The sequence below is a fragment of the Zingiber officinale genome, chromosome 7A (assembly GCF_018446385.1).
Source record: "Zingiber officinale cultivar Zhangliang chromosome 7A, Zo_v1.1, whole genome shotgun sequence".
Lineage (NCBI taxonomy): Eukaryota > Viridiplantae > Streptophyta > Magnoliopsida > Zingiberales > Zingiberaceae > Zingiber > Zingiber officinale.
Genome location: NC_055998.1, coordinates 40009872 through 40023143, shown reverse-complemented (window position 1 = coordinate 40023143; position 13272 = coordinate 40009872). Strand labels below are relative to the sequence as shown.

The 13272-nt window shown below is 41.5% G+C and overlaps 1 pseudogene; it reads right to left on the bottom strand.

Annotated features, from left to right (window-relative positions):
* Positions 1-12227: 12227 nt before the first annotated feature.
* Positions 12228-12299, bottom strand: LOC122003209 (annotated as a pseudogene).
* Positions 12300-13272: the final 973 nt, after the last annotated feature.

The following is a 13272-nucleotide window of genomic DNA, read 5'->3' as shown; positions in this document are numbered from 1 at the left end:
GACATTTGACCAATGTGATTCTTATTTCTATATAAATGTTTATACCAAAAGCTAGGCTTTTAGTATACACTCTAACAGAAGGAGGCTGTTCGGTCGATCGAAAAAGGGGTTCGGTCGACCGAACCATTAAAGACCAGTAAATGCAAAAGATTGAGCCAGCTTTGAACTTCAGCCAGGAAGGAAGGGAGCGGGTTCGGTCGACCGAATAGAGGGATCGGTCGACCGAACCTCCAGTACACATATAAATTCAGACTCAAAGACAAAGGCCAGAAGAACAATTTTTCTGATCTATTCAAGTGCCTGTCTGCAAGCTTGTCGTGCTACGAATTCTCATCAGTCCTGCAAAGCTACTCCATCCGACCGAGCTTTGACTTTGAATTTCCATTGTCAGTATATTTCTTTTTGTATTGTACTTAATTCTATAAGATAGTAGAGTGTTACTATCTTACATCCTTGTAACTGTACGATCCACTTCTCTCCGAAGGTTTCGGAAAGAAGTGTTATATTGGTTTGCCCATCGATGCGGTCAAGGACCGCGGGGCTTCGAGTAGGAGTCGAGCTAGGCTCCAAACGAAGTAAATAAACGTGTCTCTTTCTTTAAGTTCCGCTGCACATTTCTGATTTGAAAAGGAAAAGAAAAGTTTTAAAACAAGCGATATTCACCCCCCCCCTTATCGCTTCCAACGATCTATCAATTATATCATGATTAAGAGTGCACACTTCCATAATAACAGAGGTATTGTTCTTTTATATAGTCAGTATAAAAAGATACTACCTCAAATGGTCCTGCTTAATACACTCATAGTGTACTAGTGTAATTTATTAGTCAAGATAAACTAATACCTAATTACACTACAATCACTCCAATGGTTTGTCCCATTTCCATCTTGGTTGTGAGTAACTATTTATAATTTATTAGGAACTGATAACATGAACGTCTGTGTATCTCCTCACACCATGTTATCTACAATATAAATTAAATAGACAACTACACTTAGCATAAATGTAGACATTTGACCAATGTGATTCTTATTTCAAAATAAATGTTTACAAAAAAACTAGACTTTTAGTTTACACTCTAACACCTTTATGCTCGGTCAGGCTTTGCCCGGCTAAGTACATATACATATACTAATGCTCGCTCGGCCTTCACTCGGTCGATAATATACTAAAAACTATATATAAGGCTAAGTATTTTTACCCTCGGTCGAGCTTTGTCCAGCCGAGCACATATATGTATACCGATGCTCGCTCGGCCTTAACTCGGCCAGTAATATACTAAAAGCTTCTATAAGGTCAAATACTTTTACGCTTGGTCGGGCTTTGTCCGGCCGAGCGCATATACGCACACTGGTGCTCGCCCGCCCTTCAGTCGGCCAATAATATACTAAAAACTATATATGAGGCTAAGTGCCTTTACACTCGGTCGGGCTCGGATCGGCCGAGCACATATACGTATACTAATGCTCGCTCGACCTTCACTCGGCTGATAATTCGTACCAACTATTCGATCAGCCCGTTTACCTAGCTGGATTTCTTGCCAAGACCTATCTGAACTTCGTACTGCATACTTAATCATGTGATTAGATCATAATAGAATCTAACTTAACTTACTTATCATTCATCAAAACCTAAGTTAGATCGTCAGTGCAAATTGCACCAACACCGTGCATCGGCCAACTCCTGGTGAGCAGCTGTAGTCTCCACCTTCAACACCGAGAGCTCCACCTGCACAAACTTGAGAGTAGCCTAAGCTGCATCCAATTGCTTCTGGAGGGTGGCCTCTCGATTGACACTGGTAAACAGATCTGCCATTTTAGTCGCCAGGTTGCCCGCAAGGAGCCAAGTGCCCTTTGGAGGTCCTGCAATTGTGAGGAGAGGTTGGTAGCATCTGTGTCCTTCGCCTCTAAGTCAGCCAGGATGTGAACGCACCTCAAGCCCTCGGATTTAAGCTTGGACTCACTGGTGTTCAGGGCGACCTTTAGGAACTTCACCTTCTCAGACTCTGCCTGGGCTAGGTCCTACGGAGTTCAGGTTTGGTCCTCCACCGCCTGCAGGTGGGATTGAATCAGGCTCTTGGGGGGTCGTTAGATAAAATCCTGGCATGCGGTCACAAGAGATGTCATTCTTGAATTCGAGCCCTAAGAGACACATTCTCCCGATGCAGACTGACTACATATTGGGAGAGGCTTAGCCCCATAACGTAGGTCTATAAAGAATGTAGTATTAGAGATGACTTGAGGAAAAGAAAGGAAGTAGATGACACTTACCGACACTATTAGTTGAGAAAACTGGTCGGCTAAGTCCAGTTGAGGGTATTCCAAAATTTGGTCGGTGGTGCTCTTCCATGAGTCGTCCAAGGCACCATGCAGTTGTACTTGGCCACAGTTGGGAGAAGTGTTGGAGGAAGGGTTGGACCCAGCACCTGAAGGGACGGCAGCTGAAACGAGGAGGCGAAAGCATACCGTCCCTTGGATCGCTTCTTGGGGACAGAAGGGGTAAAGGAGCCCTAGGCGATCATTTGCTCAATGAAGGAGGAACAAAAGCTGTAGAAGTCCCTGGCTGGCCTTCTGCTCAGGAGGATATTTACTCCTAGACTGAGGTAAGGATAGGAGAAGAGGCCGCAGCCTCTGAAGAAGTTAGAGTGCTTTCCCGGGCGACGATTTTGGCCTTCCCAATCACCCATGACAGAGGCGACCTCTGAGGGGAAGATTGGACTAAGGGAGTGACACGTCGCCTCTTGCATTGAAGGCGCAAGGGTCACTTGGCGGCCGGGAAAGACACCTTCTCACTAGCAGTTACCTCGGCGGGGAGCTCTTCTGAAGGGAGAGATTTATGCTCGAAGCCTCGTGCTCCCCCGACCTCTGAGAGGAGGCCCCTGTAGAGACGCTAGCCTAGGGGACCTCCTGGCTGGACATAATTTCTCTTCCTCGCTTCCTAAGGATGTCGCTGGGCATTGCGGAAGAGCCAAGGGCAAAAGCCTTGAACATGATGACTTCTGCAGGTAAAGGAAAATACCTCAATTAGTGAAGACATGAAAGGAGAGTTGTTTGATCTTACCAAAGGGGGCAGTTAGAGGCATCCTGATGGGGCTTAGCCCGAAGGTGTACAACATGATTTTTCGTAGCATGAAAAAGAGTTAGAGTTGCACCCCATCAAATTTTCCATATGTTACGAAACAATCTGGCTGTTGTTGATGGTCACTTAACTCAAAAGGAGTGGGAAGATTGGGACACCATTCAATAGGCCAAGTCACAAACTCAGGCAACTGTACATAGAAGAAACGGGACTTCCAGCCTTTATTGGAAGAAGGCATTCCTTCAAAGAACTTATACCTGGTCCTAGATTACACTATAAAAACACTAGGCTCAGATTGTTTGAGAGAATATAAATGATGAAAGAGTTGAGTAGTTAAGGGAATCTCATACAAATGATACAGAATTACCATTCCGCACATGGCGCGAAAGGCATTGGGGGCGAATTGAGATAAAGAGATACCAAAATACTGACTCAACGATGAAAAGAAGGAAGGGATAGGAAAGCGTAGACCGCCAAGAAGTTGGTCCTTGAAGAAAGTCATGAAGTTGGAGGGAGGAGGATAAGGATGGTCTCAGGCCCAGGAAGATAAAGCTTGTATGCTTCAGAAAGTTGCAGGCTAGAGTGTACCGACTTAAGGTTACTCATATCAAAATCAGGATAGAAGTACACATAACAGGGGACTACCATTTCTCTAGTCATTACCAATTTGCAAAACGTAGGAGCAGAAGATGAGGGAGAAGAAGCACTTACAAAGGAGACACACGAAGGACAAGCAAAGAAAGAAAAGTCGAAGGAAGACGAAGCACCGATGAACAGCCGCTCAAGGCCTTTAGGGTTTTTAAACTAAAACTCTTAAGAGACCTAAGGATTTTAGTCGGGCAATCGAAATAGCGTAACACATAGTAGCCTTCAGATCAAAGGGAGAGAAGCACCATCGGGTCGCATGCAGAAAGTGTGCGTCAGACGTCCTATCGGAAGGAGTAAGTGGGGCATGTGGCTGTTTTCTATGAAACGACATTTATGATAGAAAGCATAGGAAAATCATAGTATGAGAGGATTTGTACCATGCCTCGGGGAGACCATGTCTCGAGGACCGAAAATTCCATGCGGCTACCTTGGGAAAAGGAATAGAAGGCAACCGGAGTCGTTGATTAGAATTTGGCGCCTCACTCCAACCTCGGAATCAGGGAAAGATTCAAATTTGGTCAAAGCTTAATTGCAAGGGGGTGAGGTAGAAATCATGGTCACATATTGCTTCAAGGGCCACAGAGGTTAGGTCCATGGGCTCATTTCCCTTGACGACCAATGACCTCTCGGTCGGCATTCCAGACTCTCGCCCCAGCGCGAGTTATAAGTGAGCATGGTCTCACGACCAACAACCTCTCTGTCGATATTCCAAACTCTCGCCCCAGTGCGAGTTATAAGTGAGCATGGTCTCACAACCAACAACCTCTCGGTTGGCGTTCCAGACTCTCACCCCAGCGCGAGTTATAAGTGAGCATACTCTCACAATCAACGACCTCTTGGTCGGCATTTCAGACTCTCACCTGTTGGTTGGTCCTAGGAATATCGTATCGGTTCCACTGTACAAAAATTTTGTACAAGTCCTGAACCTTTCCTAACAACCTATTGTGTTCTTTAGAAATTAAATTTGGAATCACAAACGGAACTTAACATTATTGATTCCAAATATAACTTATCTGTTCTTAATGGTTTAGACTTAGATCGCAAACGATGCTTAACATTATTGATCCAAATCCACCTTTGTTATAAATTCAATTAAATATTAATTTCTATAATTGGGTTCCAGGACTGCATGGTGAGGCACTAGGCCTTTTTGGGTATGGGATCATCCACCACCGCCTAGACAAAGCCTTTTAAAGAAACATAATATTTAATTTCCTTATATAACTCTAGGTTTAACCAAAAGGAACAATCGAATCACAAATTTGAAAAATAAAACAAAAGAAACACAACTTCGAATATCTAATCCGAAAATCTAGAATCACTAGGCTCTTGTGTTTGGAATTCATACAAAGAAAACTAGTATGATGCGGAAAACAATTACTAGTTATACCTTTCTTTGTGAGCAATAACCTCTTGATCTTCTACCGTATTCCTCTTCTTATCTCGGGCGTTGTGTGGGCAATGATCTACGGAGATGAGAACCACCAAGCCTCCTTTCTTCTAGGAAGATTCGGCCACCAACCAATGAGCTCCAAAGGATGCAAGAGCAAAGCCTCCTTTCTCTCCTTCTTCTCCAAGCTAGAACCGGCCACCAAAAACCCCTCTAGTATTGATGCCGCCAGCCACCAAGGAAAAAGAGAAAAGGATAAGAGCAAGGACTAGGGCCGGCCACCACCTAGGAAGAGAGGGAGGAAAATAGAATAGAGTTGTGTCTCATGAAGGCACCCCCTCCCTCTCTTTTATAATCCTTGGTCTTAGCAAATAAGGAAAATTTAAATAAAACTTCCTTATTTTCTTTTCCATGAAAAGGAAAATTTAATTGATTAAAACTAATTTCCTTTTCTTAAAACATCATGGTCGGCCACCTCATAGCTCCAAGCAAGGAAAGTTTTAATAACACAAGAATTAAAACTTCCTAATTTGCTTCCGAAATTTTAATAAAAATTTCTCTAATAATTTTTCCCTTCATGGTTGGTTATAAAAGGAAATCTTATAAATTAAAATCTCTCTATTAAAACATGTGGATGATTTCCAAAAAGGAAAGTTTTCTCTAAAATTAAAATCTTCTTTTCAATCTACAAATAAGGAAAGATATCAAATCTTTTCTTAATCTTTTATAGAAACTTATAAAAGGAAATATTTAATTTTAAAACTCTCTTTTTAAATCATGAACATACTTACAAAAAAGGAAAGTTTATCAAAAATTAAAATCTTCCTACAAATAAGGAAAGATATCAAATCTTTCACTTAATCTTTTATAGAAAGAAAGATTTAAATTTTAAACTCTCTTTTAAAATCATGGTATCCACATAAGAAAAGATTTTAAATAAAATCCCTTTTATTTTTCTAATGGTCGGCCACCTAAGATTGGGATCCAAACTTTGGCCGACCACCTTAAATTGGCTCCACCCTTAGTTTTGGTCGGCCCTAGCTTGGGCTCCAAGCTAGCTTGGTCGGCCACCTCAAGGTGGGTAGAAAGGTGGGTATAATTCTCTATATACAAGAGGCTACGATAGGGACCAAGAGGAGGAATTGGTTTTGGTCTCCCGATGAAATTAAGCTTCCCGTGTTCGCCCCGAACACCCAAATTAATTTCATCAATAATAATTCATACCACTAAAGAATTATTATTGAACTACCGCACCAATCCCAAATTACATTTTGGGCTCCTTCTTATTATGTGTGTTTAGTCTCCCTATGTTTAAGATGTCAAATATCCATTAATTAAATGAGTTACTGACAACTCTCTTTAATTAATATCTTAGTCCAAGAGTAGTACCACTCAACCTTATTGTCATGTCGAACTAAGTACACCTGCAAGGTTTAACATGACAATCCTTATGAGCTCCTCTTGGGGACATTATCAACCTAGATTTCTAGGGCACAGTTTCCTTCTATAATCAACAACACACACTATAAGTAATATCATTTCCCAACTTATCGGGTCTTTTGATTTATCAAGCTAAATCTCACCCATTGATAAGTTAAAGAAATTAATACTAAATATATGTGCTTGTTATTATATTAGGATTAAGAGCACATACTTCTATAATATCTAAGGTCTTGTTCTTTTATTAAGTCAGCACAAAAAGAACTTACCTTAAATGGTCCTGCTCAATACACTCAGAGTGTACTAGTGTAATTTTATAGTTAAGATAAACTAATACCAAATTACAGTATGACTATTTCAATGGTTTGTTCCTATCCATCTTAGTCGTGAGCTACTGTTTATAATTTATAAAGAATTGATAACATGATCTTCTATGTGTGACACCACACACTATGTTATCTACAATATAAATTAATTGAACAACTACACTTAGCATATAAATGTAGATATTTTTGACCAATGTGATTCTTTATTTCAAAATAAATGTTTACAAAAGCTAGGCTTTTAGTATACACTCTAACAATCTCCCACTTATACTAAAAGACTAAGCTGTCATATCTGCTACCATACATCTGATTCTCATCCCCTCCACATGCGGATCAAAAGCTTTCACCGGAAGGGTCTTAGTGAAAGGATCTGCCAGGTTATCTGCTGATGTAATCTTGGCGACAACAACTTCTCCTCGCTTGACGATGTCTCGTATCAGGTGGTACTTGCGCTCTATATATTTACTCGCCTTATAGGCTCGTGGTTCCTTCGAGTTTGCAACTGCACTGCTATTATCACAATAAATTATGATGATTTTGGGCAAACCAGGAATCACATCTAAATCCATTAGGAAATTCCTAAGCCATACAGCTTCTTTGGCTGCCTCAGAGGCTATCACATACTCAACTTCCATGGTTGAGTCTGAAACGTATTTCTGCTTAACACTCCTCCATGCAATGGCTCCACCTCCTAAGTAAACACATAGCCTAATGTAGACTTACTATTGTCCCTATCTGATTGGAAGTCTGAATCTGTGTAACATACAGGGAGCAAATTATCTGCTTGGTAAATTAGCATATAATCTCTAGTCCTTCTTAGGTACTTCGATATATGCTTTACAGCAGTCCAATGTCCTTGCCTAGGATTACTTTGATATCTGCTAACCATGCCTATGGCAAAACAGATATCCGGTCTTGTACACAGCATTGCATACATTAGGCTTCCCACAGCCGAAGCATAAGGAACTGCCTTCATGTCCTCTATCTCCTTTGATGTCTTCGGAGACATCTCTTTAGATAAAACTATTCCATGCCGAAAAGGTAAGAAACCTTTCTTGGAGTTTTGCATGCTAAAATGAGCAAGGATTGTATCACTATAAGAAGCTTAAGATAGGCACAACATCCTTTTCTTGTGATCCCTTCTGACTTTGATCCCAAGAATGTGAGCACATTCTCCTAAGTCCTTCATATCGAATTGTTTGGATAACCATACCCTTACGTCCGATAACACTTTGACATTGTTGCCAATTAACAAAATGTCATCTACATATAGTACAAGAAATACCATCACATTTTCGTTACACTTCTCGTATACACAAGACTCATCCGGACACTGAATAAATCCATATGACTGGATTACTTCATTAAACTGAATGTTCCAAGATCTTGAAGCTTGCTTCAGTCCATAAATGGACTGATTGAGCTTGCACACTAGATGCTCTTTGCCTTTTTCAATGAACCCCTCTAGTTGCTTCATATGAATGTTTTCTTCAAGACTTCCGTTAAGAAAAGCTATCTTGACATCCATTTATCAAGCCTCATAATCCATATGAGCGGCAATGGATAAGAGTATCCGGATAGACTTAAGCATAGCTACCGGTGAAAAGGTCTCCTCATAATCGATTCCCTCTTTCTGAGTATACCCTTTCGCAACAAGCCTTACTTTGAGGGTTTCTACCTTCCCGTCTATCCCTCTTTTCATTTTGTAGATCCACTTGTATCCAACAGTTTTTACACCATTTGGTGGTTCTACAAGCTCCCAGACCTTATTAGAATACATAGATTTTATTTCAGAATTCATTGCTCTTTGCCAAGATACTGCATCTTTATCTTGGAGTGCTTTGTCATATGTCCGGGGATCAGGTCCATGTTTACCCGGGATCAAGTCCGAAGACTCTCCCAAAAACATGAATCTCTCAGGTAGCGTCACAACCCTCCCACTACGATGAGGCACTGTCTTCGGTTGTGTATCATTTGTGACACGTGTTGCAGTTTCTTGTGGTACTTTATCTTGTACTGTTGATACTAAAGTAGACGTGTCCTCTCTAATTTCTTCTAGAACAATTTTACTTCTAGGCTTGTGGTCCATTATATAGTCTTCTTCTAAAAACTGGGCATTGGTGCTAACAATGACCTTCTGGTATTTAGGACTATAAAATAAACCACCTTTCGTTCTTCTAGGATAACCCACAAACACGCGAACTTCTATACGAGATTCCAACTTATCATCATCTGCTCTCAGCACATGTGCTGGACTACCTCAAATCTGAATATGTCTCAGACTGGGCTTTCACCCATTCCATAATTCTGTGGGAGTAGACAGTACTGATTTAGAAGGTACCAAGTTCAGAATGTGCGCTTTCATTTCCAAGCGTATCCCCAAAATGAATTTGGTAATTCTGAATAACTCATCATCAATATAACCATCTCCATAAGAGTCCTATTCCTTCATTCTGCACACCATTCTGTTGAGGTGTACCAGGTGCGGATAATTGGGATTGAATCTCGGCCTCTGATAAGTAATTCCTAAACTCTCCTAAGAGGTATTTAACACCACGATCAGACCGTAATGTCTTGATACTTTTACCATAACATTTCTCCACATCAGCCTTGTACTCTTTGAACTTATCAAAGAACTCATACTTGCGGCGCATCAAGTAAATGTATCCGTATCTCGAATAATCATCTATAAAAGAGACAAAGTATTCAAAGCCGCCTCTTGCCTGGATAGACATAGGACCACACAAATCAAAATGAACCAGTTCTAACACATCTTTGGCTCTATACCCCTTAGCCTTAAAAGGTCTCTTGGTCATTTTACCTTCCAAGCAAGATTCACAGGTTGGAAAGTTCCATCACTAATGAACCCAAGAGTCCATCAGCTATAAGCCTTTAAATCCTACTTAAGTTAATATGACCAAGTCTTAGATGCCAAAGATATGTTTGTTTCATCTCCGAAGGTTCCTTTATCTTATTGGAATTAGAAGATGTGTTATTAATTTTTATCTGTTGCTTTGTGGAAGAAATTGGATTTAAAGTATATAAATTGTCAACCAATGCACCAGAACAGATAATAACCTTATTTCTCTTTATAACCACATTGTTATTAAAAGAAACGGAATATCCATCCAAATACAGTTTAGAAATTGAAATTAAATTTTTTCTACAACTGGGTACATAAAGACAATTTCTTAAAACCAAACTTCTATTCCTATCAAAAGATAAGTAGACGTCTCCCACTGCAATAACCGCCACCTGATGTGTGCAAATATTATGATCTTTTACGCATGTTTTAGCACACATTCACTTCACTTATGCATATATATTCTTCACATGATCGCATCTTTTATCTTGTATTCTTCATATCTATTGTCTTGTTCGGATATCTGCTCTTTATTTGGTTCGGAGCCTGAACGGAGAGTATTGATGCACCGGAACCAACCAGACAACATGGTCGTGCAACCCTGCACGGCTGTGTGGCCAAACAGGAGAGGAAGAGCACACGGTCGTGCACCCCTGCACAGTCCTGCCCAGGAGATTTGCACGGTCGTGTACCCCTACATGGTCGTGCCCTAGGAGACAAAGCCCAAGGGCTACACAGTCGTGCGACCCTGCACGGCCATGCAACCACGCATAGAACCAAAGAAGGGCACGGCCGTGCCACCCTTACACGGTCGTGCTGCCACGGTCAAACCCTAAGGCTATATAAGGGTTTTAACCCTTTTTGCCAGGGAGGAGGCGAGCCGTCAAGGCAAAAAAGATCTTGGAGCAATTCTATGTCACTTTAGACTGTCGTTCAGTGAACTTCTACCACCACATCGACTCCAGAAGCTGAGAGTTGGATCCGAAGGCCACTCTTCGACACCCGATAAGCATATTCCTTCTTACTTGCTGAGAATTGTATGTTTGTCTATACTATGTTTTCGGATATCTCTATAGCATTCATGGAGTAGATCCCTTGTCAAGGTACGGATTGATGTAAAACTCGAATTGTGTTTATACTTGTTGGATGAACTTTCATGCTTTGTTTCAATTGTTAATTGCTTACTTTTGATTAAGAAGAACTTGTTAGCCTCGTAGAGGATTACCTCTAGATCGTATACCCAAGGGGCCCTAGTGACAGGGGTAACCCGTTCACGGACATCTAGGATAGCTCATTGAGAGGAAGGCAGATTCTCCCGAATGGAGCGAGAGACCAGGCTTAGCTCTACTCATTATTCTTAATTTACCAGTTAGAGTTATGTACTCAAGATTTACCGAGGTGCCCTAGTGACAGGGGTAAACCGTGACAAGACTTCTTAGGGTATTACCCTATTCTGGCGCTTGAGAATACCTATTTAGATTCTGGCAATAGCAGGAATAAGGATAGCGAGAGTAAAACAAACCGAGACACATCAATACTACCACGACGAAACTGACCCCCTAGAACTCCTCATCACCAAGTGAATATTTTGACCTTGCGACTCTCAACTCTCTCCCTCGACCTTTCTTTTCCCTTAGCTCGATCAAGACCGTTGGTATTCTGGCTAAGCATAAGTGAGCGATTGCTAGTGCTTATAACCAGTCTCAGTGGGATCGATATTTTTATTACTGACGACGAATCCGTGCACTTGCGGAAGCATAACAAGTTTTTGGCGCTGTTGTCGGGTACTGTGTCCATAACACTAGGTAAGTCATATTGGATTAGACTAGGCTTTGTTTTCTTTATTCTCTGCATATAAAAAAAATCTACTATTAATAAAATATTTTCACTCTTCTTCCTTACTGCATTCATTTTTTTTTCTTGCTGTCATATTTTCTATCTTTTTCTCTTTTCTTCTGCGTGCGTAGAGCTAACCTTTCAGAACAGCTGCTACCATTGGATCCAGAGATTGATAGGAACTTTCTGAGGAGAAGGAATTTACAGAAAGCTTTCCAAGCAGCAAAAGAATCCTGAAGAATGGTCGATAAACTGCTGAAAGATTATGCGGCACCATATGCACGAGGGGTCCAATCCAGTATCACCCGACCACCCATCGATGCTAACAACTTTGAGATCAAGCCCGCAGTAATCCACATGGTCCAACGAAATCAATTCGAAGGGGACCACACGAAGACCCGAATCATCATCTAGAGTTATTTTATGAAATTTATGGCACGATGAAGGTGAATGAGGTTCCCCCAGAATCGGTGAGACTGCTTCTTTTCGGATTCTCTATGAAAGACAGGGCCAAGCAGTGGCTAAATTCTCTACCAACAGATAGCATATCGTCTTGGGAGCAATGTGAGCAGAAATTCTTAGATAAGTTCTACCCCCCAAGCAAGACTTCCCACATGAGGAACCTGATTACCCGTTTCAAGCAGATAGACTCAAAATCCCTATTTGAAGCCTGGGATCGGTTCAAGAGCATGCATAGACAGTGCCCCCATCATGGCCTTAAGAAGTGGCTGGTTCTACACACCTTCTACAATGGAATAAATTATCACACGAAGGTATCATTGAATTCTGTGGCAGGAGGAGCACTGATGAACAAAAGCCTTGATGAAGTTGAAGAGATAATAGAGAATGTGGCACTAAACCACCATCAGTGGGCATCTGAAAGATCTAGCGATGCTTTCTCAGGAAATCAGATGAAGGCGTCAGGAAAATTCGAGGTGGATGCATTCACACTCATGTCTGTGAAGCTGGACGCCCTGACTAAGAAATTTGAAGACATGGGTAGCAACACAGATAATGCAATAGTCTGTGCTTGCGACATCTACGGAAGTGCGGACCACACTCAAGATACTTGCCCCTTGGGCCAATGCAGGCACAGATAAACCAACTTGAGCAAGCGATGCAATAATAGGCTATAATCAGAGGCAAAACAATCTGTACTCCAACACATACAACCCTGGATGGAGGAACCACCCCAACTTTTCATACTAAAATAATCAGGACCAGGGGCCTGCACATCAGACCTACCAACCTAGACAGCAGACTCATCAACAGCAGTAACCTACACAGCTATCTAGGATTGAAAAGATGCTTGAGGAAGCTCTCTCGGATCAAAAGGAAATGAGGAGCGAGATCAAACAACTGACTCAGAGGCTAGAGAACTCAGAAAAACACCAGAAGATCCAAGACAGCCAGATAGCCCAGATAGCTCAGTCTGTATCGAGAGCATAGGGTACATTCCCAGGGAAAATAGATTTAAATCCGGTGGAACATTACAATCGCATTGAGCTATGGAGAGGATGTACTATGGGAAACCCCCAAATCATGACTCAGATGGAGCTTGACTCAGAAAAGGAACCCACTCCCCTAATGCCCAATCAGACGTAAAACAGGGATGGAGAAGTGGTTACTAAAAAAACTAAAGAAGCTCCTCAGACTACCCCACAAAATCGCACAATTCCTTTTCCTTAGAA